Source organism: Malaya genurostris, chromosome 3 (assembly GCF_030247185.1).
Source record: "Malaya genurostris strain Urasoe2022 chromosome 3, Malgen_1.1, whole genome shotgun sequence".
Classification (NCBI taxonomy): Eukaryota; Metazoa; Arthropoda; class Insecta; order Diptera; family Culicidae; genus Malaya; species Malaya genurostris.
Genome location: NC_080572.1, coordinates 220,804,186 through 220,828,546, shown reverse-complemented (window position 1 = coordinate 220,828,546; position 24,361 = coordinate 220,804,186). Strand labels below are relative to the sequence as shown.

At 37.3% G+C, this 24,361-nt stretch overlaps 1 protein-coding gene across 3 annotated transcripts in view; it reads left to right on the top strand.

The window, feature by feature from the left end:
* Positions 1-24,361, top strand: part of LOC131435765 (homeobox protein bagpipe) — a 56,246-nt gene that overhangs the window by 13,662 nt on the left and 18,223 nt on the right. Inside the window, exon 2 of one of the 3 annotated variants that reach the window (XM_058603953.1) lies at positions 7,621-7,734. The exons of 1 other annotated variant lie outside the window; for it this stretch is intronic. The gene's annotated coding sequence lies outside the window, so the exon portion shown is untranslated. Of the gene's footprint in view, positions 1-2,750; positions 7,735-24,361 lie in introns of those variants that run through there. One more of the 3 variants, XM_058603954.1, reaches the window with a different exon arrangement.

Sequence of the window (24,361 nt, the reverse complement as noted above, 5' to 3'; positions counted from 1 at the left end):
AAGATAATATATCTGTAAATTGTTTTAGCTGTAACTTCTTCATTTTTCAAAAGGCACGGGTGGGATAGCCATCAATCTGTAGGTTTTAATAAGAGATTTAAAAAAAAGTTATCAAAACATTGAACGCCTTTTTTTATTAACCTTTTTGGATTATTTTGGTATTATTGAGAAAAAAAATCAAAAAAATTGTTCAGTGTATATTTTTTAGAGTGCAAAATCGATTCCCTACAACTTCTTCCTGAACGCCATTTTTGTACAATTAACGGTTTCCAAGTTACAACGATTTGGAAAAGGCAGTTTTTGTGAAATGCAAAAATACATACTCCCTTTTTAAAAACCAGTCGTGAGTCGAATTGATCTCTCCATCGGTTCAAAACTTATGGTTTGCCATACTGAAGCCATGTACAAAGTTTCATCTAAATCGGAGAAGGTCGATCCTGATTTTGTCACTTTTTCGTCTACTCATTCCTGGAATTGCTCTATGAAGAAAACAGTGACTGAGAGCCATCTCTGAGCGAACGTGTCGGACGGGGTTAGCACGGTTTAGAAGGGACAATTTTGATTTGGAAAACAAAGAACTAACCTGATCGCCACCAAAGTTTGAAGATGCAGAATTGGAGGAATTGCTCGATCAAGACCCATCGCAAACGCAAGAAAATCTCACAAAATCACTCGAAATTACAATTACTTTTGTATAACTACTTCAAAACAGTATTAGCTTACATTAATGGAGCGATTAAAGGTGATATGTAGCGGAATGCGAAAATCGCGGTTTTGATCAATTATTCAAAAACTAGACCGATTTTTGAAAAACCAAAAACACTTAAGTTTTCGAAATCAAATTTATCATAACTAAGTATTCTTAGAATTTTGAAATTTTGCTTTACCGAGCAGTAATTCGTTTTTGAAATGTATAAACGGTTACTGTTCCGTTCCACGGGGATGATTTTAGAACTGAAAAGTAGTGTTTGGCAGAATTTCACAAAGAATCTGAAAATGCAACTCAAAATTATAAAATATTAGCTAAAACAACCGAAATTTGAAAAAGTTTACATAAACTACATAAATCCGCATTTTTTTTATTGCTTGCGCGCTGCTGTTTCGTATTGAGGTGGTGTGAGAAATACACGGTGGACACGGTGGCTTTATATCGTGAGCAAAAATTACATATCAAATAATGACGCGAATTTATGCAGCATTGGGTTTTGTGTTGAATTAAAAACGAGTTGAATACAATAAAATGGGTATTATAAGAAATCGTTTATTTTCTACACACTTAAATTTTTTAGCTGAGTCTCGGCAAAAAAATGCCGAGATTCGCACAGCCGAGTAATCAGCAATCATCTCGGCAAAAATAAAATAACTGAGCGTCTCGGCACCCTCAAATTTGACAAACGTCAAATATTGCCGAAATCGCCAGCATAAGATTTACTGTTTGCTCAGTGAAACGTTCGCTGAATATTCGGCAATCCAATAAAACGAAAAAATGAAAAAACAAATTACCGAATCATCAGTAATTAAAAGTCAATTAATTTTGTTTGTAATTTCTAAACATTATAAACACACCATTCAGGATCAAAAATTCATTTTATTAAGACTTAAAGGAGGCTTACAAATTTGTTTCCAGTAGTGCTTAAAGCCTTTACCTTAAAACATGTAGCATAATAAAAAGCGGCGTTTACATGTTTTGGGATGCGGCCACCTTGAGTCGAGCTGGAAATATGAAAATAAAAATTAATATACAAAAATTTTCAATATTTAATGATGCATATACGGTATTGCTCAAAAAATAAACTTACTTTGATCTATCGAATTTGTCCATGCATTGGGTTATTTTTTCGCATATCCCCCAAAGTTTTGTCTCGAGGACTCTTTGAGCCCCGTGTTGGGTGTTTTTCCCTTATAATGTGATCTGATAAAGTCGCTTTTTATAAAGCGAAACATGTCACTATATTTATTCAATATTTTTACTTGTAAGTGGTTCCACGTTTCTTCGAAGATTATCCATTTTTTCACTCGAGAATTTCATCAGAAAATAATCGCGCAATGCGTAGCGAAAATGTAACGTGGCAATAAATGACAGCTGTCGTGCTGAATCTCGGCAACAGCTAGCGCATATTACGAATTCTCGGCAAACGTCTCTGCTGATGTCGGCATATCTGTTGTTTACTGATAAATTCAGCAAGCAATTATGCCAAATTTCGGCAAAGTGAAGCATTTTACCGAAATATCAGTGAATGCATTTAACGAAGTTCAGAAACATGCGTATTGATTACTGAGCAATCAGCAAATTTAGGTGTTGCTGATCAGTTTCGGCATTTTATTATGCCGAGCTCAAGAAATGGTTTTAAGTGTGTAAGTAACTGTCATTTATAATGCTAATAATGTTCAATTCTGTTGAGTTCAATGTATTGATGTTGCGGAAGCAATAAAGCTTGACTGTAAAATATCGTATAACAGGTATTATTTTAAATTGTAGCAATTTTTATAGCAAAACTTTAACTTCATCATTGACAAGCTACTGAATGAAATGAATACAAGCCAAGTATTATCGTTTATTAACCTGTGATACAAACAATGTAATATAAACTGAGAGTCAGCTTCCAGCCAGTCAGCATGGAATACTTATTCGAATTCATTGGTTTTTCAATTATTATGAATACAATGAATCATCGCTTGATTTTCCTTTCAAAATCGATTGAATAATAATTATGTAGGAAATAACTTTATATTTAATTTCGTGCCCCAAATATGTGCTTGAGAAAAGATTCACTAAATAATTTTAACTGCATGGTAAGATGAACTCATGCGAGTCAAGTAAATACTTTTATGGCCTGGTGAACTACTGGCAAAGATATCGAAAATACTTGAATGTTCTCTTGTCTGCAATCGTTCTTTTGAAGAAGAATCCATGCTTGCTACTAAGCTCAGGCATATACATGGTTAGCAAGTTATTCAATACATATACATATAACTTCATGTTAGTCATTCATAATTACTCATGATTTATAGCTCTAGTGTAAGAGTAATCACTAACAATAACGATTGAATTAGCATATATTCAAAGTGTGAAGGATTCAAAAATCCATTACGTCCAGTCTTTTTTACAAGCCAATATAACGAGAGGTAAGCCCACTGCGTTCAATCATTGAAAAAAGTTCTTGTTTCTATGGGTTCGTTTTTCTTGGTATGCTTTGTGCGACGGTTCGTTCAACTGAAGCGGATAAAATTTTGCGCGCATTTTATGACGCTACATTTCACCTTAAATAACGAAACCGCTGTGGAATGGCTTTATCTGAAGCATATGAGCATCGATACCATGGTTGAAATCAACGACTTAGGTTTAGGATTACCTGCCCATCCACCTTGTTCATCTGATTTGGCTTCCTCGAACTATTATCCGTTCCTAAACCTCAAAACATCTCTGAGAAATCAATGAGAGTTTGGTTTTGGAATTTTAGACCACTACTTCGGAAACCTGAACCCGAATTTAGAAGATGTTTTCCGTTTTCCACGAACCGAAATAAGGGAGCTATTTCGGACCACCTCTCAAAATCTATTGCTTCATCACAAGCCTTTTGGATTGTTGTTCTCTATAAATGGACATTTAAATGGTCTTAGACATGTGTAGCGGAAATTGCATGACAGTAACCGTAAATAAATGTAATACAATAACCTGATCTCGGACACAGTCATCAATCATATTCAAATAGTGAATAATGACACTTTCAGTTGGAAAAGTTCTGCCTGTTAAAAAATGAACATCATTCTCGATCACGAGCTCTGTCTGTCTCTGCTCTAGTTTCTATGGTAATAAACAGCCTCAAGAAACATTACATTGCACTAGTACGTAATGTTTCTACACTTGATTTAGAATATTCGAAATTTTGTATTTCTGGAACCAGAAGCCGGAATCAGATTTGATCCATTCTATCATTTGTGAAAATCTGCCTAGTTATATCAGGTAAATCTACGTGCGTTCTTTTTAATAATTTTTTACCGGTACCTCCGGAGCTGCAAACCGATAATGTCAAATTTGTATAAAAACCAACTAACAAAACGTTGATATTGAAACTGTTTTGAACCATGTGGAGAAAAATTTTCTGTTTTTGTTACATCGTTACTTCTAATAACGATTTGAAATTTTCAAAACTCATTATCCTCCTATACTGCCGGACCTAGAAGTTGGATCTTGATTAAATTAGTTGTCATACGGGATAATAACACCTTCCGTTTGAATACAAGTTAGTGAAATAAGCCAAACAATATCTGAGACAGCGGTGTGAGTTACATTCCGACGTTTTTAACCGCTTTTCCGGAACTGGTAAAGTCAACTGACCTCTCCTGAAACGAAATTCTGGGTGCGGGCCTGTCTCTCCGTATAGTAGTGCGTTCATTCCAATGTCTGCAATGTATGCTTGGGGAAAATAAAATATACTTCGAAAGTAACGCAACTCTGAATCATTTTGATCATAAAATCATGAATAATTGAAAAATTTCATGGTAACCTAATCGAGACAACGGTAACAGATTTCTTCCCGTATAGGGTGGTGATGGTGACTACCAAATAGTTAAGACGTTCAAACCACAAACGAATTTCCAGACATAACAGTCACGATCTGTTTTTGGCGCACATTCACGGTCCTCCATGAAACTAGCAACTATGATGATAAACTGGTTACACTGCTGAGTTCCCATCATCATATTTATAATGAAATTGTCAAACCGTGAGAGCCCTTTCGATTCGTTTTCGTTAGCTCATTTGTATATATTGAGATTTTATGTTACACTTAATATTCTGCTTGTTTTGAAGTAATCGGCATGATCTCTCGTGTATTTAAATAAATCGCGAGAGGACAGATTACAGCAGATATTCATTATAGCAATTAATTGGAAGTTACAATGTACATTTCGTGTATGGTACCTACGATTACTTTCTAGTGCAATAAAGAACCTCGGAAAGCTCGAAATTCCAAGTGCTAACAGAGTAGATTTCCGACGTTCCGTTATGTACTACGAAAAGTCAGAGTGTGAAAGAATCAAAATCTGTGGTTAACGAATATATGGAAGAAATGAGCGAACATTGTTTCGAAAGATTTATTGAAAAATTCATCCTCTCTTGACAAATATTTTGACTCTTTATTCTTAACAGCTTGCATCGAACAAGCTGCTTTGTCAAGGTATCAAGTACCAAAAGAAGAACGAAATGATACTTATTGTAGAACTTTATTCCTCTCTGTATGCTTCGGAAATTTAAATAACGATACGACTGTAGATTTTCTCCGACAATTTTCAATAAAACACAGTTTTCCCATTTTAACCAACAACTCGTTAAACAGAACCGAAATGAGGGACAATGTTTACATTTGATTTTGTTCTACTCATGGCACACTTTATTTGAAATGATAACAATGCAATTAATCTCGCGCTCCACCAAGCGGTGAGTGCGGTCATTTTAGAAAGTACCGGGAACGAACCAGATTTTTTTAAATTTTTGTAGGCACATACATGTCTTTATTATTTATCTTTGGTTCAACTTCGCTCTGAATGGTGTCATTTCCAAAATACCATTTCCTAGGCAATTCTTGTTTATCAATCAGCAGAATACACGATAATATCGGTGTGCAATCTACGAAGACCGTCATCACAACGCAACGTAATGCAAATCAAATAAACTAGAAGGCATTATTTCTTACCGTAATTTTTCGGTTACAATCCTAATTCGACGAATAAAAACAAAAAAATGCCCCTCAAATATAATCCGCTAAACTTGTAACTCTAAGCATCATTAATGTTGTTCATCAAATCAAAAACCATATTCGGAACGCGTTTTTTTCTATTCTTTATAGCGTTAATTGCGGCATAATGAAGCCGTTTCTGCTGTTGATTTATTGTGTGATATAAATTTCTCTAAACCACATAAATTGTCACCCACTTTATCATACTCGAGTATCGTTAAAATATTTTCATAATTACACCCATGCAGCCTTAGCAGGAAAAAGGGGATCCCAAATGAGCAGCCAGCATCAGATTTTTTACTCACACTTGTTCGAGCAAGAAAAAACATGAAAAATATTTTAATTAATATGATTTTTCGTCGCATTGAAGGAACTGGACCTGTATTCTTCATTTTTGGTTACGATTTCCAAGAATGCTAAACGGATCAACGCTCCTGTATACGCTGCTGGGATTGTAGAAACGCACTAAAACGAGGTAAACGCGTGTTTCATTCCATCAGTGGAAAACCGGGAAAGAAACGGGTGCATCCTAGTGCCATAATTACTGAGTAGAACATGTGTTGGGTGAAGCATTGGAACATTTTGATTCAGCGCGCTTCGGAGGATGAGAATTATGAAAGCATTTTTAAGCATGTACTTATATCATCCAGCATTTTTGAAGGCGCCTGTAATTACAAGATAAAATGTGAATTATGTTGTGTTCATTCCATTAGCGACCAGATAATCGGCCTTATTGGTTTGCTGTGGTGAATGACTCCACATTTAAGAATCGTATATATCATATATCATATTACAGATTTTGTGTGCCCACCAGATGAAAACTTCTTTAAGACACACTTCGTAGAAGCCGCTCTTTTCAATAAATTACAAGCTTCGCCGTCACATAGGCATGAACGGTTGGTTAGGATCCAAAACTAAAACCACCGTCGCTTATTAAAACCTAACCGCCAAGTTATAAAAGAGCGTCAAATTAACAAAATATTGTCACATTATGTGCACACGCGTGAAAAAAGGATTTAAACTATCCGCTCAATGAGCCACGCCGGGACGCTGAGATCATCTCATCAACGAGCAGCAGCGGTGCGGTACGCTTAATTGCTGCCCGACGCCAACTAAATAATTTGAGAAGGATTTATCGTTCCCGTTGCCAGTTGAGCAAAACTTACATTTTCTCAGCAGACAACCAGATGTGTGCGCATCAGTGGGACAAAATGATGCGATTGATCAGGAGAAACGTGCCTGCGAGAAACCGTTCGAGAAAAGAACTGTGAAAATTTAACATATTACTATAAGGACAGGATACGACACGGACAGTCGTAAGTCGTTTGGGGCACGTAGCCACGCCCACAAATCCGCATTAATTAGTCGTGGTTTACAATGTAATGATACAAATTATATCGAAAGATAGTCTACGGAAAACCAAGAGGATTTGGAAATTATGTGAACAAAACGATCGTCGAATGACTTGTGTTTTATTTACAAACTTTTCGTCATGGCATCAGTATATCTTGCCTTTTTAACAATCGAACAATTCATTCATCGTCTATTTAGAACAAAAGTACATCCTAATATCTACCATTATAACAAAAGCATAACCATACCTAATTCAAACGTAGTCTCTCATACATCTATGACTTTAGCGAAATACTGTGTGGAAAAAGTGATTTTTATACCCATCAATTATTAGTTTGTCTAAAACTGATCAAATTATCAATCAAACTACATAACGGTCATGATGCACCAATTGATTTAACCGTCCCGTCCCAACCTTGGGGAGCGCTTCAGTAAAATTTACTGATCTTCTAGATCAATAGAAAATGTAGATCTAAACGAATATTTTTATTATTTTTTTTTGTTAAAGAAATGTTTGTCAATTTTCTAGATGATTCTGGGTGAGGAGGCAATGAGCCACGGATGTCGCCGGTGACCACCGTAGACGAAAGTCACAACACACTTCAAGAGGAGACCCGCCTGTCGCAGCAGAAAGTACATAAGTGTAGGTTTATTAACTTTTGCTGGTTCACCCAAAGATAGATTCTATAATTTCGTTATATACGAACCAACGGCGGCGAAGTCCTATACGAAAAATTTACCCCTTTAAGACATTGAAACAAATTTTAAGAATACACTAAGGTCTTTTTTATGCGGTCTTTTTATGCGGTTTTTTTTTGCGACTTTTTTATGCGAATTTTCAGAGCTATGCGGTTTTTATGCGAATTTTCAGAGTTATGCGATTTTTTTAAGCGGTACGTAAACTCGCATAAAAAAGACTTCAGTGTAATTAATTCAGCGTAACGACCACGGAGGAACGGCTTTTGACGAAATCAACCTGACTTAACTCTATATTTCTAATAAACTCCATTTTCTTGAATTTTTCAGGGAATGGTTTCATTTTTTTTTCTTTTTGGTCCGACTTGAATTTCCGAAATAACAGGAGCATGAGTTACTGAAATGACAAACCATTAGTTAAAACGACGATGCTAAAAGCTTGAAAGTGCGCTCGAAACTGTTTCAATATTTAATTGAATGGTTAAACAAATCGAATTCCAGAATTAGCAGAATTCGAATTCCAGAATTAGCAGGTTCCAGAATTAGCGGAAGCAGTGGTCAAAATGATTAAAATGAAGCTCACTGTTATTGTATTATGCAAAAGAGATTTCTAAAGCAGGTTCCCCTTTTGAAAAGTTCAAAAAAGGGGATCCTGCTTAAAAAATTTTAAATAAATAAAAATAACGTATAAATTTCGCTCTAACTTTGTAAATATCCAGAACCCAGAGGGCCGAGTATCGTATGCCAATCGATTCAGCTCGACAAATAGAGCGAATAGAATAGAGATACTGCGTGTTTGTATGTATGCACGGAACATAGAGGCTTAGATCCCAGGAAAAAAAACTTATATTTATCCTCCGTCCGACAGAAATTTTCACATCTTCGGACTGACTGATGGGTTTGGGAAACTTCTAAACGTGTACGTGTGCATTTTGGCGTAAATTAGAGGTGTATTCAGGCTCATTTCTCACAAACCCGGAATTTTTGTTTGCATAGATAAGGGGGGGTAATGTAAAACTCATTCAAATACATGTCTAATTATTTAATTAATTAGATAATTATAACCGTTATTTTCAAGACATAAAATTCTAAGTCATTAAAATTTATATTTATTTATTTATAATCAAACTGAATGTTTTATTAATCTAGAAAGTAAATTTGAGCATTAACTACATCGACGGATACTCATGCAAAAATTCACTTCTAAATTTTTGTCATTCAAAACGTTGCGTAGAAATATTTACTATGTGTTTATTTCGTTTCCAGGTTGCACCCCAATATAAAAACCTTTTTTAATCCACCTAGTGGTATATGATATCTTTCTCATATTAGGAGATTCTGTCAAAATTTCTTTTTCAAACATGAATAAAATCAAAAACTTTCTTTGGTATAAATTACCATCACCTTTTCAATTTGTAAACAGTTATATCAAGTTAATATAGATTTAAATGTGGCAACCCTGCACGCTAAACAAAATTGAACAAAGCACGCTGTGTACTAGGCGGGTGCGTTTTCTTCTTCTTCCGTACCAGCACGTACCGATGCATACCGATTTGGCATCATTTTGTATGTACTCATTGCCCTATAATTTCGGAACCGGAAGTCGGATCTGGATGAAATTGCACAGTGTCTTTTAAGACACTGAGAGCTTCAATTGAATCATGACTTGTGAATATCAGATTAACCGTTGCTGAGAAATCGAAGTGAATTCCGTTTTATGGAGCTTTTCTTCACTATCACCGGTGCGTTCGGAAGCGGAAGCCGGGCACTAATAGTCCCAAAGCAGATTTATATATCCACCAACTAACAAGGTCTGCCAACTAGATGAATGTACCAGTAAATTTTATAAAAATGTGCACCTCGTTTCGCCATCGTTTGTGAAAAAAAACTCATGAAATTGAAAATTTTCGCTAATCGCGCTGTAATACCGGAACCGGGGACTTTTTAAAGAATTTCAAGACCGTTCATTTGCATCTTAGTTTATTAAAGTCGGTCGAGAAATTTCTGAGAAAATTGAATACGCATTTTCTCATAGATTTGCACGTAATGTCTTGTAATTCCGGAACCGAAAGTCGGATCAGAGTAAAATTCAATATCAATCTAAGAGATGGTAAGACCTTTCATTTGAATCTAAGTTTGTAAAAATCGGTTCAGCCATCCAACCGGAATCACTGGACCGATCCAGGCATCCTGCCGTTCGAACCGTTCACGGATTTCGGGACCGTCGGTCTCGAGGAAACTTGCATCATCGGGGAACAATTCCGTCAGTGTAGGCTATATCCATCGTCGGGGTTTAGCCGAGTAGTTCGTGACGTAGACCAGCCCTGGGTCGTCTAGGCGCCAACGAACCGGAAGCCAAGCTCCAACCGGAATCGCCGGACCGACCTCGACATCCTCCTGGTCGATCCCCTGTAGCGAAACGAGTGGCTCAAAGTCGAGAAATAAATGGTCCAAAAGTAGGAGAGAACGACGCAGACGTCCTGGCGATGCATTTGGCCGAGAAGGGTGCCACCCCGAAGTAATACCTAACGGTAATTCCGGCAAGGTAGGGTGGAAGATCCAAGGTGTTTTAGTGGGTAATTCCCATTATACAGTGGTAGTTCTGTGGAGAGTCCCACACTCTGTGCGTAAATGCATGGTTTGTACTGAGGACTTGTACAATATTACATCCAAATCTGAAAAAGTCGATCTTGATTTCAGGAATTGCAGACATTTCGCTCCAAGCTTGAAAGTCAACTGTTTTATAAGAACTATGATTACTTCTACTCTTAACATGCGGACTTCGATAATAATCGAAATCAAAAAAATATTCCAATTGTTAAGCCTGATATTTATCAAATCGAGACGAAAATTGGTTTTCTTGGAACTAAATAATTAGGAACGTGAACTAATTTGTTAGGAACTTGAAAATTTGTGTATAAAATAATATACTCATTGTACAGAAAATCTCCCGAACATATTCCAGGGTAATCACACAGAAAAAAAAGAATTTTACAGGTGACATATTCCTACAAACGATATAATTCATAACTCCGACTGTAATCTGCACTCGGCTACAAAGTGCCTCTGTATGGGTTTATATGTATCAATTATTTATGAAGCAGGTATGTGCTTCTGTGGCTCAGTCGATCAATTCACGTGCTTTGTGATCTAATGTTTCTCGGTTCAAGTCACGCGCTATTGCTATCGATCGTTTGTTTTTTATTTCATTACACTTCAAACCATGTAATGCTTTTACAGAATTGTTTTTCGATATCCTGACAGATAAAATATTTTTTTTACATCTATTGCGGTGCACATATAAGAAGCATTAAATTGAATCTTTCATATATCCTGAACTTTGCGAAAAAATTTAAGAAATTTTCGAGTATTGCTTAAAAAATACAATTTTACTAATTGAAAAATCAATTCTATATTGCACGGATGTTAAATTTCGATTCAAGCTGTTTTTGAGTTATAGGGCAACGGTCCCAGTAGTCATCTTATATACGAGAACCATTAGTTAGAGTGAGATCTACTGTCTCTGTTCGATAGATTGACCTTGATGAAAACATGAAAATGGATGCATTCGCTTCGAGTTTTCACGTCGCTATAACAACAACTCTAACAAAGCAATTTCGAAAAAAAAATGGTATTGTGATATTGCTTCTTAGAGTCGAAACAAAGATGTTGTATCCGATTCTATCACAATTCGTTGATTGAAAGTCGAAAAATCGGCAAAATAATATTGCGACTCTATTAATGAGATGACGGTCACTTACGAGTGTTTCAAGGAGGTTTGTTTTTTTCAATAGGGATGACTCTATTGTCTAAAAGTTGATTTGGCAGTGTCAAGTGATGTCTCTACTCAATATTGTTTGGAAAATTATCATGAATCGATTAACTCCAGAACAAGGCTTCCAAATAGTGGAAATTTATTTTTCTAAATCAGTGTTCAAATAAAACTGTTTAAGGAGTGTATCGATAAGTAGTTAGCAACATTCAAACAGTTATTACTCTGAAATGGCTTAATTTTATAACAGCTGCGCAATCGATTGGTTTCGGTACGGTTTATCGTTTCAATGATGAGTCGAATTGATCCGGAAACACGAAAGAAAATTCTGCACACTTGGTGCTCAGAAAGTGGTGTCACGTACAACGAAAGTGAAAAACGGGTGAAAGTGCACCACACCAGTGTCAAAAATATTATCGAGAAGTTCTGTAAGACCCTTTCCATGACCCTTTCCAGCCCGGCCGGGACTTAAAAGTGGTTGAGTACATCAGAAAAATCCCATCGGCGTCGACGCGGGATTTGGCCAAGTAGTTCAACACCAGCATCGGGATGATTCAACGGGTCAAAGTTCGGAACTCCCTGAAAACGTACAAGAAACAGAAGGTGCCGAAAAAGTCCCTGATACAGCAAGTTCAGGCCAAAACAAGAGCGCGAAAACTGTATAACCGGATTCTACAGAATAAAGACGGATGCATCCTGATCGACGACGAAACCTACGCCAAGGAAGACTCTCGAACGCTGCCCGGACCGCAATATTATACGAAATCGGTATACCAGGACCTGGACGACGCTGACACCACGGTGGCGATGGAAAAGTTTGGCCAGAAAGTGTTGGTCTGGCAAGCAATTTGTACCTGTGGTTTGCGATCGTCGATTTTCTTCACGAAGGGCACAATTAACGCCAAGGTGTACGAGGAAGAATGTTTGAAGAAGAGAATGCTGCCACTGTACAGAAAGCATAAGGCTATTCCTCTCTTCTGGTCGGATTTGGCTTCAGCCCACTACGCCAACTCCGTTCTACAGTGGTTGTCAAAAAATAATGTACAATTCGTGGAAACCGAAATGCCCGGATCTTCGGCCAATTGAAAGGTATTGGGCAATTGTCAAGCGGCACTTTCGGAAGGAAGGTACAGTATCCCAAAACATGCAGGAGTTAAAAAAACTGGACAGCTGCCACCAGGAAAGTCACAAAAGTAACTGTGCAGAATTTAATGAAGAATGTCAAGTCTGAAGTGCGAGCGTTTCACAGAAACTAGGATTTTCTTCAATATAATCAGTGAAATGCATAAAAATGCATTTTTAACAATATATCGAAAACTGATGTAAAAATATGTTTTTTTTTCGCTTTTTTATTCAATAATCAATGTTGCTAACTACTTTTCGATACACTCCTATAACGCAAAATTCTCTTCAGTGATGAAGCGCATTTTTGGTTGAATGGATACGTCAACAAGAAAAATTGTCGTATTTCGAGCAAAGATAATCCACATACCATTCAAGAATTACCGATGCATCCCGATAAATGTACTGTTTGGTGCAGTCTATGGGCTGGTGGAATCATGAGTTCTTATTTCTTTAAAAATGAGGAAGGACGACGCGTTACCGTGAATGGTAATCGATACAGAACCATGATCAATAAATTTTCGTTTCCAAATCTGCAAGATATGTGGATGTGGATGTGGACGAAATGTGGTTTCAACAGGGTAGTGCCACTTGTCCTACTGCGGCCGAACCAATCGACTTATTGAAAGAACATTTCAACGACACCAACGGCACGCCTGGTAACAAATCGAATGCTACACTTCGATTTATAAACGAAATTGGAACTACTAATCAAATCTTATCGTTTTTACAGCATTAGTACTATGATGACGAATAGTAGAAAGAACTAGACCTACTGAACGAGCTATTTTCCCTAGTACAAACATTTGTTGACAGAAGATGCCAACAATGCTCAATCCTAAGCGAATGGCGCCATAAAATTCATAAAAATATTCATTGATACAATTTCCAACACATTCCGCGCCGAATATCCTAATGTGAACCACCATATGGATATCAGAAGCAAATGTATGGAACTCATGGAACAATGATTAAGATCTCGTCATGCCGTTTTTTGTTCATTTTAACAAGTCTTCCCCGCTCGAACCGAAAAGTAGCACATGTCCTCAGCAGACGTTCTGGAATTCACAAACCGTTTCTGGCGTCCCTATACTCACGACAGATTAGTTCAATTATTGATTCCAGGACATTGGTGGCGCCGGTTTAGGCAATACAGAGCACTATCGGTACAAATACATTCATTAGTTAGGAATGTGGAAAATATGTTACGCTTACAAAATTCAGGAAGGAAGCAATAAAACATTCAGCTTTCGTTACTTTGTGTTTTTGATTCATTATTTCGAAAGATTTACTCTCAAGATGTCAGATGTTCAGAGAAACCGATTCTCATCTCTATTTACGACGCAACTTTGCTAAATTGATCGCATTGAGGTTCACCCTTTTCCGGTTAATTTTCCAAAGCTATCTGTACTCGCCTCCAGAGTAACGCCTTTTCCTGATTTTACCTTTTAAATAAAACCAATTCCTGCTTGCCCTCTCGTACAAGGCAATTAATTATACTCTAATTACTCAACAATTATCGCTTCTGTGATGCGATGTTTCCCGTCGGTAATTTATTGCTTGCCTTCCGAGTGACAGTCAGTAGTAGGAACCGACTGCGAGCAGAATCGTAGAGGAAACAAACGAGCTGAACAGAGACAAAAAAGTCGGAAAATCGCTAGAATTTTGTTTGGAATTAAAAATAAATCCCGAACTCATTCATTTTCCTAATTTTTGTTGTACAAGAAAAATGTCTTCGAGGAACTCATGTCGTTATATGCATATCTGTCTATACACGGGTTTCCGCAATTTAAACAAAAGTTTACAGTGTCAGAAGGAAAATTAGAAAACTTCAGATATACATAAAGTAGAAGAACGTTGGTTAGGATATGTCGAAAATTTCTTATTCATCGAATTTTTCAAGATATTCCTATTTTGTCGTGATCACATCACAATGTTTTAAAGCTATTGACCAGTCGAATCACAGATATTCTAACATCAATTGCAGATTATTATCTGGAGATGAAATTGTTTGTGTAGTTAACCAGATAGTAAACAGGCGTATGAGTACATCATTCGTGCGACAAACATAATGTGAAGGACATTCGATCCGAATATCTCAGAAATTCAGGCATGTATCTTCCCTATAACGAATTAATAAATCGTAAAACTCGGAGCACACGTTTACGGATAATCATTTTACTACAGCACTGATCAACACCATTACGTAGCCTACGAAAATTGAGATCATAAATCTGAAATTAAAGACTCATTTAACGCATCTTGAGCTCATCGCTCGAGTCAAATAACTGTCAAAACATAACAAGCATGTTGTTGTGTGCGCGCAGAGAGAAAAGAAAATTGGGAAAATGAAATAAACCGAAAGCAGGAAAAGACGACCGCCTTGTGGTTTGTGAAATTGGAAACCCGAAATGCAAGGTGACGACGGCATGTTTCTTTGGAGGAGAAAATTGAAGAATCTGCTTTGGTTGTATCCCGAAAAATACGCGTGTTCCAATCTACTAGAGCCAAAGGTGTAGGAATTACCGTGTACCGCCGTACCGCTATTTATGTCAACCGTATATTTGTAGCAAAACCACATAAGTGACACTCGCTAGTATTCTGCTGCCGTGCCAGTGCGACGCTCGGCATGTGCATTCTACTAACTGATTTGATTTATGTTTATAGTTAATCTTATAGATTTATGTACATGGTGTAGTTACAACGACGCTGATGATCGCGACGATTTTGTTAATTTCATTCATTAAACTTAGTTGCCGACTGCAAAGATACTCGTTGAGAGACGATGTACTTTCCAAAATTATCCAATAAAAGTGCATTTATTCGTAGGCCTACAAAATTGCAAGTATTGCGCAAGAACTAGATCTAAAACCGGAGCTAGAAACAAAGACACATGTGCGAGAACACTCAATATATTATGTATAAATTCTTTAATAATTCTATTAAACATTAAAAATATATCAGCTTTAATGCGTTTTTTTTTATTTTCTTATAACTCATAAAAACAGTATATCAAAACTTTGTGGTGGATTGATAGAGGAAGGGGCAGGGAGTGCATCAGGGTATCTAACTAGTGACTGACTGGATGATGGAGTGGATTGAAAACCTGAGTCACGTGGGGGAACCTTTGTGTTTCTCCCTGAAGGTCTGAAATGAGTAAGACGCACCCTTCTAACAAACAAACCATCAGGCGGGCTTAAGCTGGGATAGCGAAATTCTTGCTGGAAGGCGCCGGATCCTCAAAACTCAATTTGGTCTTCTTAACAGCAGTTATATCAAAGCAATTTGTTAATCAAATTCGGATCCACTGTAAGTCTACCCGCATACACTAACAGATCCGTACCCAAGATTTCATTTCGGGAGGGGCCCAAAGAATAAAAAATAATGTTACTGAAGATTGCTTCCCAAGTAGCAAACATTGTTCCTTGTTTCATATGTTTCATTACAGTAATATATGCTAAGTGCAAACCGGAATTGAAACTTCTCAAATCATTTTGTTGTACAGTCAGTTCACAATCCGGATGTGGAACTTAAACCATTCAGGTTTTTGAGTTGGTTTCACAAGCAGCAATATGAATGAATTTTACATCCCTCACAAAAACGTGTTGAATCATTTGTCTAACATATCTCACAAAAATAACCGATATGAAGCAATTGTGAAACATGCCAATTATATCAGGTGTACAACTTTGTTTCCGCCGTTTTTTTTTTCAAAATTAAAAGCTGTCTGTCACTGTCTTTTTATTTCTGTAACACATGTCAGAGACATTCTAAATAATTATATGTTTTTGATTTCGGGAGGAGCCAGGGCCCCTCGGACGTGACTGTACACTGATAATGTCTTGAACTGATGGTAGCTTCCCACATACATACAAACATATACATACTTTGTGGTGGATTTTTTGTATTCAATAGTATAATATTTCAGGCACACCGCTTAAGCGCTTTTTCTACTTTTAATTAACGACTAACTTAAAACTATGATAGTATCATTAGATAATGTCGTATTGGGGTCGCAGTAGTCGACTTTGGCAGATCCAGCCTTCAGCTGGCGATCAGCACCGGCCGGTGGATTGAATGTATCATGAGTCTTCTAGATGACGTTGGTATGTAACTATGTTGACCGCATCCTTCGGTCCATGTGGGTCCGCGGGAAACACCCCCAGGTTACGAATACCCGGCGGGTGGCCCGCATGCTGTTCATAGACTAGAGCGGCCTTCCGTGGGCAATGATGTTGATGTTACGGAAGAAAATGAAAAAAAGTATAGAGAAGTAAATATTGCAGAAAACGGAGTTAAAAGGGGATATGGGAACAAAATGACTATGAACGACAGAGATCTAATTAGTCGATATCGAGATGGTAAAGAAACGGGGAGAGGAGAAGCGAAAAGGTTAGTGACAGGAAAAAGATCTTGATATGTTTACGTTTCGTCTTTGACTCATCAGTGCATAGCAGTTCAAATTGAACTGCTTTATGCAAAACTCGGCAGTTCAATTTGAACCGCTAAGCAGACGTAAAGTTTCTGCTATTTACAGAACACTTTTTTTTCTTTGCATCGAAATGCAATGTCTATACTGACGTGCCGAACGAAAACGTGTTTTCGACTTTGCTGACCGCTTCAGGTTTGGTCATTCAGGGGTTAGCCAAATTTTGTGCTAGGGCACATAACCAATTTTCATATGTTTACGTTAGATCTTGTTAGTTCTGGAGATCGAAAGAATCGGGCGGATGTTAGTGTCGAACCTGTAGTTGGAGATTATACTTTCTGAGCGAGGTATAACACGTCTCGAACCAGAATCTCAGGCGCCCTAAGGGATTCCATTAGCTCCGACCTAGCGTCGCGATACTCTACGCACGACCACACGACTCGATGTTCTGATAACCGTCGCCACAGGTGCAGAACCCGATCCCGATACGCCGGAAATGTGCGTTGAATGTATAATGGTTTGACATGAGCCGTAACATAACACGAATGAAATCACGACTCACGTTCATCCCCCTGAACCAAGGTTTAGTCGATACCTTAGGGATAATGGAGTGTAGCCATCGTCCCAGTTCGTCATTCGTCCATGAAGTTTGCCAACTTTCGAGAGTTTTCTGACGAGAAATACTTAAAAACTCATTGAAGCAGATTGGTCTTTCACAAATATCACCTTCTAATGCGCACACTTTAGCCAGTGAGTCTGCTTTTTCGTTGCCCGGAAAGGAACAATGCGAAGGGACCCAGACTAACGATATTGAATAAGACCGTCCTGATAAAGCTATCAAACGTTCCCGTATTTTCCCCAGAAAATATGGGGGATGTTTTCCTGGCTTCATCGTCCGGAGAGCCTCTATTGAGCTCAGACTGTCCGTGACGATGCAGTAATGGTCTTTGGGCAAGGTTTCAATGATCTCAAGGGTGTACTGAATAGCAGCTAATTCTGTATTCGTAAACTGAAGCCGGATCACTGAGTTTGTACGAAGCGGTGATGTTTTGATTGAAGATGCCGAAACCCGTGGACTTGTTGTATAAAACATTACATTTGACTGTTATAAATTTTTAATAAAAGATATTAGAGGCCACTTGAGGGCGTACGTGATCCGGAATTCCAAGAATCTCTTCCTTCATGGATGTGTGGAAAAAAAACACAGTTGAATCAAAAGTATCCAAGCAATGAGCACGGTTGGAAACAAACGAAGAAGGATTATTTTCTGAGCCATGTAATCAAAATACAAGGACATAAAACGGGTTTGAGAATTGAGCTCAACTAACCTTTCGAAGTTTTCATTCACCAGAGGATTCAAAATGTCGCATCGAATAAGCAATCCCAGAACCGGTTTTTCAACGGAAGAACGCCCGCTAGCTCTTCGAGGCTCATCTTATGAGTAGATTGCATGCAGGCCCGTACCCAGGATTTCATTTCGGGAGGGGCCCAAAGATTAAAAAATAATGTTACTGAAGATTGCTTATGTACCTAATTCTCAGTGTGCCTTTTACGGCTGTTTTTAACATACACTTAAAACTTTTCCACTGGAACTGATTTTGTATTACGTTTACTGTCTTGTTACATGTCTGAGACATTCTAAATAATTATATGTTCTTGATTTCGGGAGGGGCCAGGGCCCCTCAGGCCCCCCCTCTGGGTACGTGACTGATTGCATGCAATCCAAGGCAATACGCAAACAACGGTACTGGATTCTTTCCAGATTGGTGAAATGAATGTTAGACACGGATCGGAAGCAGAAGCATTTGTATTCCATCACGGACAATATCGTTGTTTGATACAATCTAATCAGGTCTCCTGGGTGGACACCCTACCATGATCCGGTTATTGTACGAAGAAAGTTTATTCTTTGTTGGCATTTCTGTTTCAGATATCTAATGTGACATCTCCATGTGCTTTTGGAGTCGAAACAGACCCCGAGATATTTTAATGTGAAGACCTGAGCTATGATTTCACCCCTTAATTGAAGCTGTAATTGTGCTGGTTCTCGCTTCCTTGAAAATACAACCAGCTCAGTTTTCTCCGTAAAGAACTTAATACCCATTTGAAGAGCCCATGTGGATAAGTCTTTGCAGATCGGCAGCTTTGGGTCCTGTAATAGACACAACGCTGTCGTCAGCAAGTTCTCTTATCGTGCAAGATGTGTTGATACATTCAAGGATGGCTTTTATCGTATCAAAGAACGTTCACTAGCAACTCTTCACACAATTGAATCAGTGCCATCAAAGAGAGACGGATATCACCACAGCAACAAAAAACCGGCATGGTTCATTTAACATAGAATAGACACCAGTGCGAGAGCGAATTTCTCTCGATGATCTGTATGAGAAATAAAGGTTAGCTCGCTGCTGTGAGGATTCTCTCTAAAGCAACAAATGGTCGCTTATTCTCGTTTCGCGATCCGATTCTGTATGGGCAGTGGATAATTGCGACAGAATCATTTTATTATTGCCGCTTATTCTAACTATGTGTATATAGCTCGTTTTAAAACAATTACAAGATCATTGACCAAGCTCGAAGTTCAAATGCAGGACATTTCTGGTTCTGGAGATATAATGGTCGAGACAAATCCGAAAAACGCACATTTTTGTTACCGATCACTTTTTTCAGAGACGGCTGAGTAGATTTCAACAAGCTCAGGCTGATTTGAGTTTCTATTAAATTATTGACCAAGTTCAAAGTTCAAATTGCGGTTACTGCTGGCTCCGGAGATATAATGGTATAAATGATAACAAGCTTATGCTCGTTTAAGAGATACTTTTGAGTCGTTGATCACGGTCGAAGATCAAATGACTGTCACTTGTAGTTCCGGAGATACAATGGTAAAACATAAAGTATCCAACAAAATACGTTTCTTCTCTCCGCTCAAATTTACCGATTGCAATGGCACGTTTGTAAGCTACTATTGGTTCATTTAACAGACTTGAAGTTCAAAACTCATTGCCGCTCAATTTTATCGGATTTCAATCATTTTAGGCTCGTTCGAAACTAATATTGGATTTTGGATCGAGTTCAAAGATCATATGGCTGAAGTTTCGGAGTACAAGTAACGTAACCAGCTAAGCATTTTTTTCTATCCGCACAATTATTTCAGAAAGTGACCTATGATCAAACTCAAATGTGTTACTGTTGATACACTTTGTTTGAAGAATGTTGTAGAATATGTGACGTAAGCGCTGAAGCATGCTTCCAAGAACCACTAAAATCAATCTGAACGAATTTTCATAAACAATTAGCCCAAATTTGTGTCAGAAATTGCCCTAATAAAATAAGGCAAAAAATTTTTCAATGGGACTATGTCAATGACACGAGAAAGGTATTTTCACACCACTAGGTGGATTAGGAATAGGGTTTTTTGATTAAAAATTCTGTGAACTCACTTTGAAAACGTTCTTTGGATCACTCCTAAGCTACGTAAGCCTACCTAGAGGGGGAAGTGTTCAATAAAAACTACGTTTTCATTAAACACTTTATACAAAGATTATTTTTATCCTCACTTGAAGATTGATGGCAATTCTCTAGAGTTTAGTAAATATATAAATTAATTTTATTAACAGCAAGAATAAATTCATATTTTATATTTTTGGTTCAAATATTAGATATTAATTATGGACAAAAGTCTTTGTACTACATTCCTTCGAAACCGATTCTTAGGGTACAGAACCTAATGGCTAATGCTACGATCCTACTGATGATAAGAATCCTCCCAGACCAGGACTCGAACATACGACAACTGCCTTGTAAGACCAGTGTCCTATGCATTAAACTACCAACCCGGGCAAATTATGGATTAATTACGGAACTGTTCATGAAACACGTAGACCAAATTTTAGAGACTGGACGTCTTTTACTACGTCTAGGCTTCTTCAGTACTTTTATGTTTTCTCTCCAAAATACGAGGAAAAATAGTAGAATTGAAACAAAGGATTTTTTTTTCGAAATTTTGTATATACTTAGAATTTTTCAAAGACGCGCAACCAAATACATTTTCAAAAACTAATTTCATGACAGTTTGACATTGAATTTCTTCTAAAATACAAAAGCAATTACGAGTTTTCAGTCTGTTAAGTAAGTGCGTATCCAGCATAATTCTGAAATAGTGCATTAAATAAATTCTGACTTAACACGCTTCAAGTGTAACAGTGAGTCCAATAACCAACAGTATCAATTATTGCTTGGCATCTCACCAAGGCTCACTAAATTTTCGGTGTATTCGAGGGGAAGCATTTTCCAAACGAGTGGAATTTGTCGGGAAAGCTGCTATGAAGTGTAAACACCTTATCCAGCTTCTGTTTGATGTAGGTCCATTCGTTTTCGAAAGGATTTGCACCAAGCAATTCGAATGCCAATCAAGTGTCACGATGCATTTTCCCCCTTTATATTCAGTACAGAGCCGCCTTCGGTGTTTGGGATCATTATCTTTTTGCAAGATCCAGGTCCGCCATTTTACATTTTTGCGCACAGTTGTACCCAAATAGAGACGTGTGATAACTCGTAACCTTTTTGCTTCAATTTCGTTTGTCCTTGACGTAATGACGAACCAGGATTGCGCGAAAATAAAATCACGATTCGATTTTCGTTCTTTTTTGGTCACTTTTACTATCGAGCCACGATTTGGAAGGTCATCGACGGTTCTTGACCCTTTAAATCCCTTTTCTTGACAAACGATACCGACTTTCTAATGTAATTAGCAACCGGTATAAAGTTAATTTTTGGTCCTATAGAAAATGTGCAAAGAACATGGTCTCAAAGCGCTTTGCGTAAATGACACTCATGGCACGTTAACGATCAAAAAAAATTTAAGTCGATATCACTTACCGATCGCAAACTATGATGGACACCCTCTTACTTAACAGACTGTACGTAGACTTTTGCCCAAACTCTATCAGTTTAGAGAGGGATCAGTCTTCGGTATAAATGGTTCAATTTCATATGAAAGTAATGTATTTTTGGACAGTTCATATCAAAGAAATTTAAAACGCTTAAAACTCAAAAATTGCTTCTAAAGTGAAATGATAGTATTTGTATTTACTTGAAAGTGAATCTCTAACATTGGGCTTATCAGCAACATTCTTGAACACGGAATTAGAAATACTCTTCCAGTGCTTCCGTTCTGCAAGTGGAGTAAAAATTGCTTCATGCCCTGTGAACGTTTTTCTGATTAATAACGCATTTGTAATTATAATAAATTAGCGGACACCTTCGTAGCGCAATAGTATTAGATTAAATGTAGAAAATCAAAACTACTTATCAATTTTGATGATTATTGAAGAAAAATATCATTGTAATGCTCTATGTTATTGGCCCCAACCTTTTTATATTACGGACAACAGGACAAAATATATTAAACCGATGGTTTGTCGAAACGCGAACAGGCAGCGTACAATTTTCCATCTGAAACAAACTCAAAATTCCCGCTACAGACTCATAACGATTATTGACGGTAACAGAAAAGTTAAACGGATGAGAAAATGACGTTTAAATTGAAATGACATATCAGTGGGCATCACTGGAATGCGTGGAATGAAACCTTTTTTTACTTCTAATTTGCCATTTAAAATTGTTGCCTCGACAACATTTGCGATTAACTTTTGAACTTTAAACTTTTTTCTGTACTTGTTACTCTATTTTCTGCACTTTATTTTATACTTTGTGTGTTTGTGTGTTTGTTCCTGTAGTTTCTATACTTGTTTCAGTATTTGTTTCTGTACTTTCTTTACCTAATCCAGTATTTTCTGTACTTATTCCTGTAACTTCTGTACCTATGCCAGTACTTCCTTTACTTGGTTTTGTACTTTCTGCATTTGTTCCTGTACCTTCTTTATTTATCCTGAACTTACATTCTGTACTTTGTTCTTCTTTTTTCTGTACCTGTAGATGTCCCGGAGAACTTCTCACAGCTCAAAAATTATCTTCGGATGGAAATTATTCCGATTACTCTGAAGTCAGAATAATCGAACGACCCTCATGATTGCTCGCGATCAGTAAAGTAGAATGGTATTTTGCTCGCACAGTGAGAAGTATTATCTTTCATGGTCCGTAAAAATAAATCATCTAACAATTGTTTTTGATTCGATCTCAACATTTTTCCCCAAAATAGGTAGACACGTGCACTTCGCACTTTAAAGCCGTTTTTCCTGCTCTTAAAAGTCCCAAATGACCCAAGCAAAATGCAACCAAAATCAGTTTGACAGTTTATGAGCAAGAGAGTGATACCATTTTTCATTGAAAACACTGGTGACGTGGATTGCTCTGATTTTGCACTTTCGAGCAGAAATGCAATATTCTGACGATGTTTCATTACCATTTCTGCTCGAAAATGCGAAACCAGAGCAATCCCCGCCACCAATGTTTTTTAATGAAAAACGCTATGAATCGTTCGAATAGGTAAAACATGTTGATGAGTTCCAAAATCTTGGTTCCATCGATGTAATTTTATAACAGGAGGCAAACGGTATGGTTTGAGTATATTGGACGAAACTGTTCATAGCCACTCAAACGCCAATAATTTGAAATTTCGAAGTACTCTGGATTGATATAATTCGAATTGTGTTTGGGCCAATTGAAGACGTTTGGACTCAAATAAAGAACCGAACTTGCAATTTGAAGCAATTGAGAAATTTGGAGGTCGAAGCAATTGACGAAATTTGGTCGTCGTTTTTTTACATAAAGATATATGCGTATGAAAAATTTAATCCGAAAAAAACAGAAAACATTCTTCTAATTCGAATGGAATTGTTCCGCAAAGTAGAGAGCCGAACAGTTTTGGTGTTTGAGTTAACAGTGTTAATTTGAAGTGGCTGCACACCTCAATCCTGTTATCTCTGAATAAAATTTCAGTGCATTGTGACAGCAATAATTATACAACAACGAATCATTAAAAAACGTTAATCACTTTCTTTTCTTAAAGTAGTTCTATAATTTGACTTCACGACATTGAACCCAAATTTATATATCGGAAAATTGAAACCTGTATGCTGTTCATTTGGCGCCCGTACTTAAGGGCTAAGGACAGTACCGTAAAGTGGTAAGTTTTTTGCTATTTTCCCGTTTCAAATTAAATTTTCTTGGAAACGGTGCAGAATATAGAAAAACCCACCTGACAATGTCTTCGAAACTTAGTTGAGAATATTCTGTGGAATTTTCAGAATGATCCATTGAGTTTAGCGGTCGTGTTGTATTTTTTTCTGA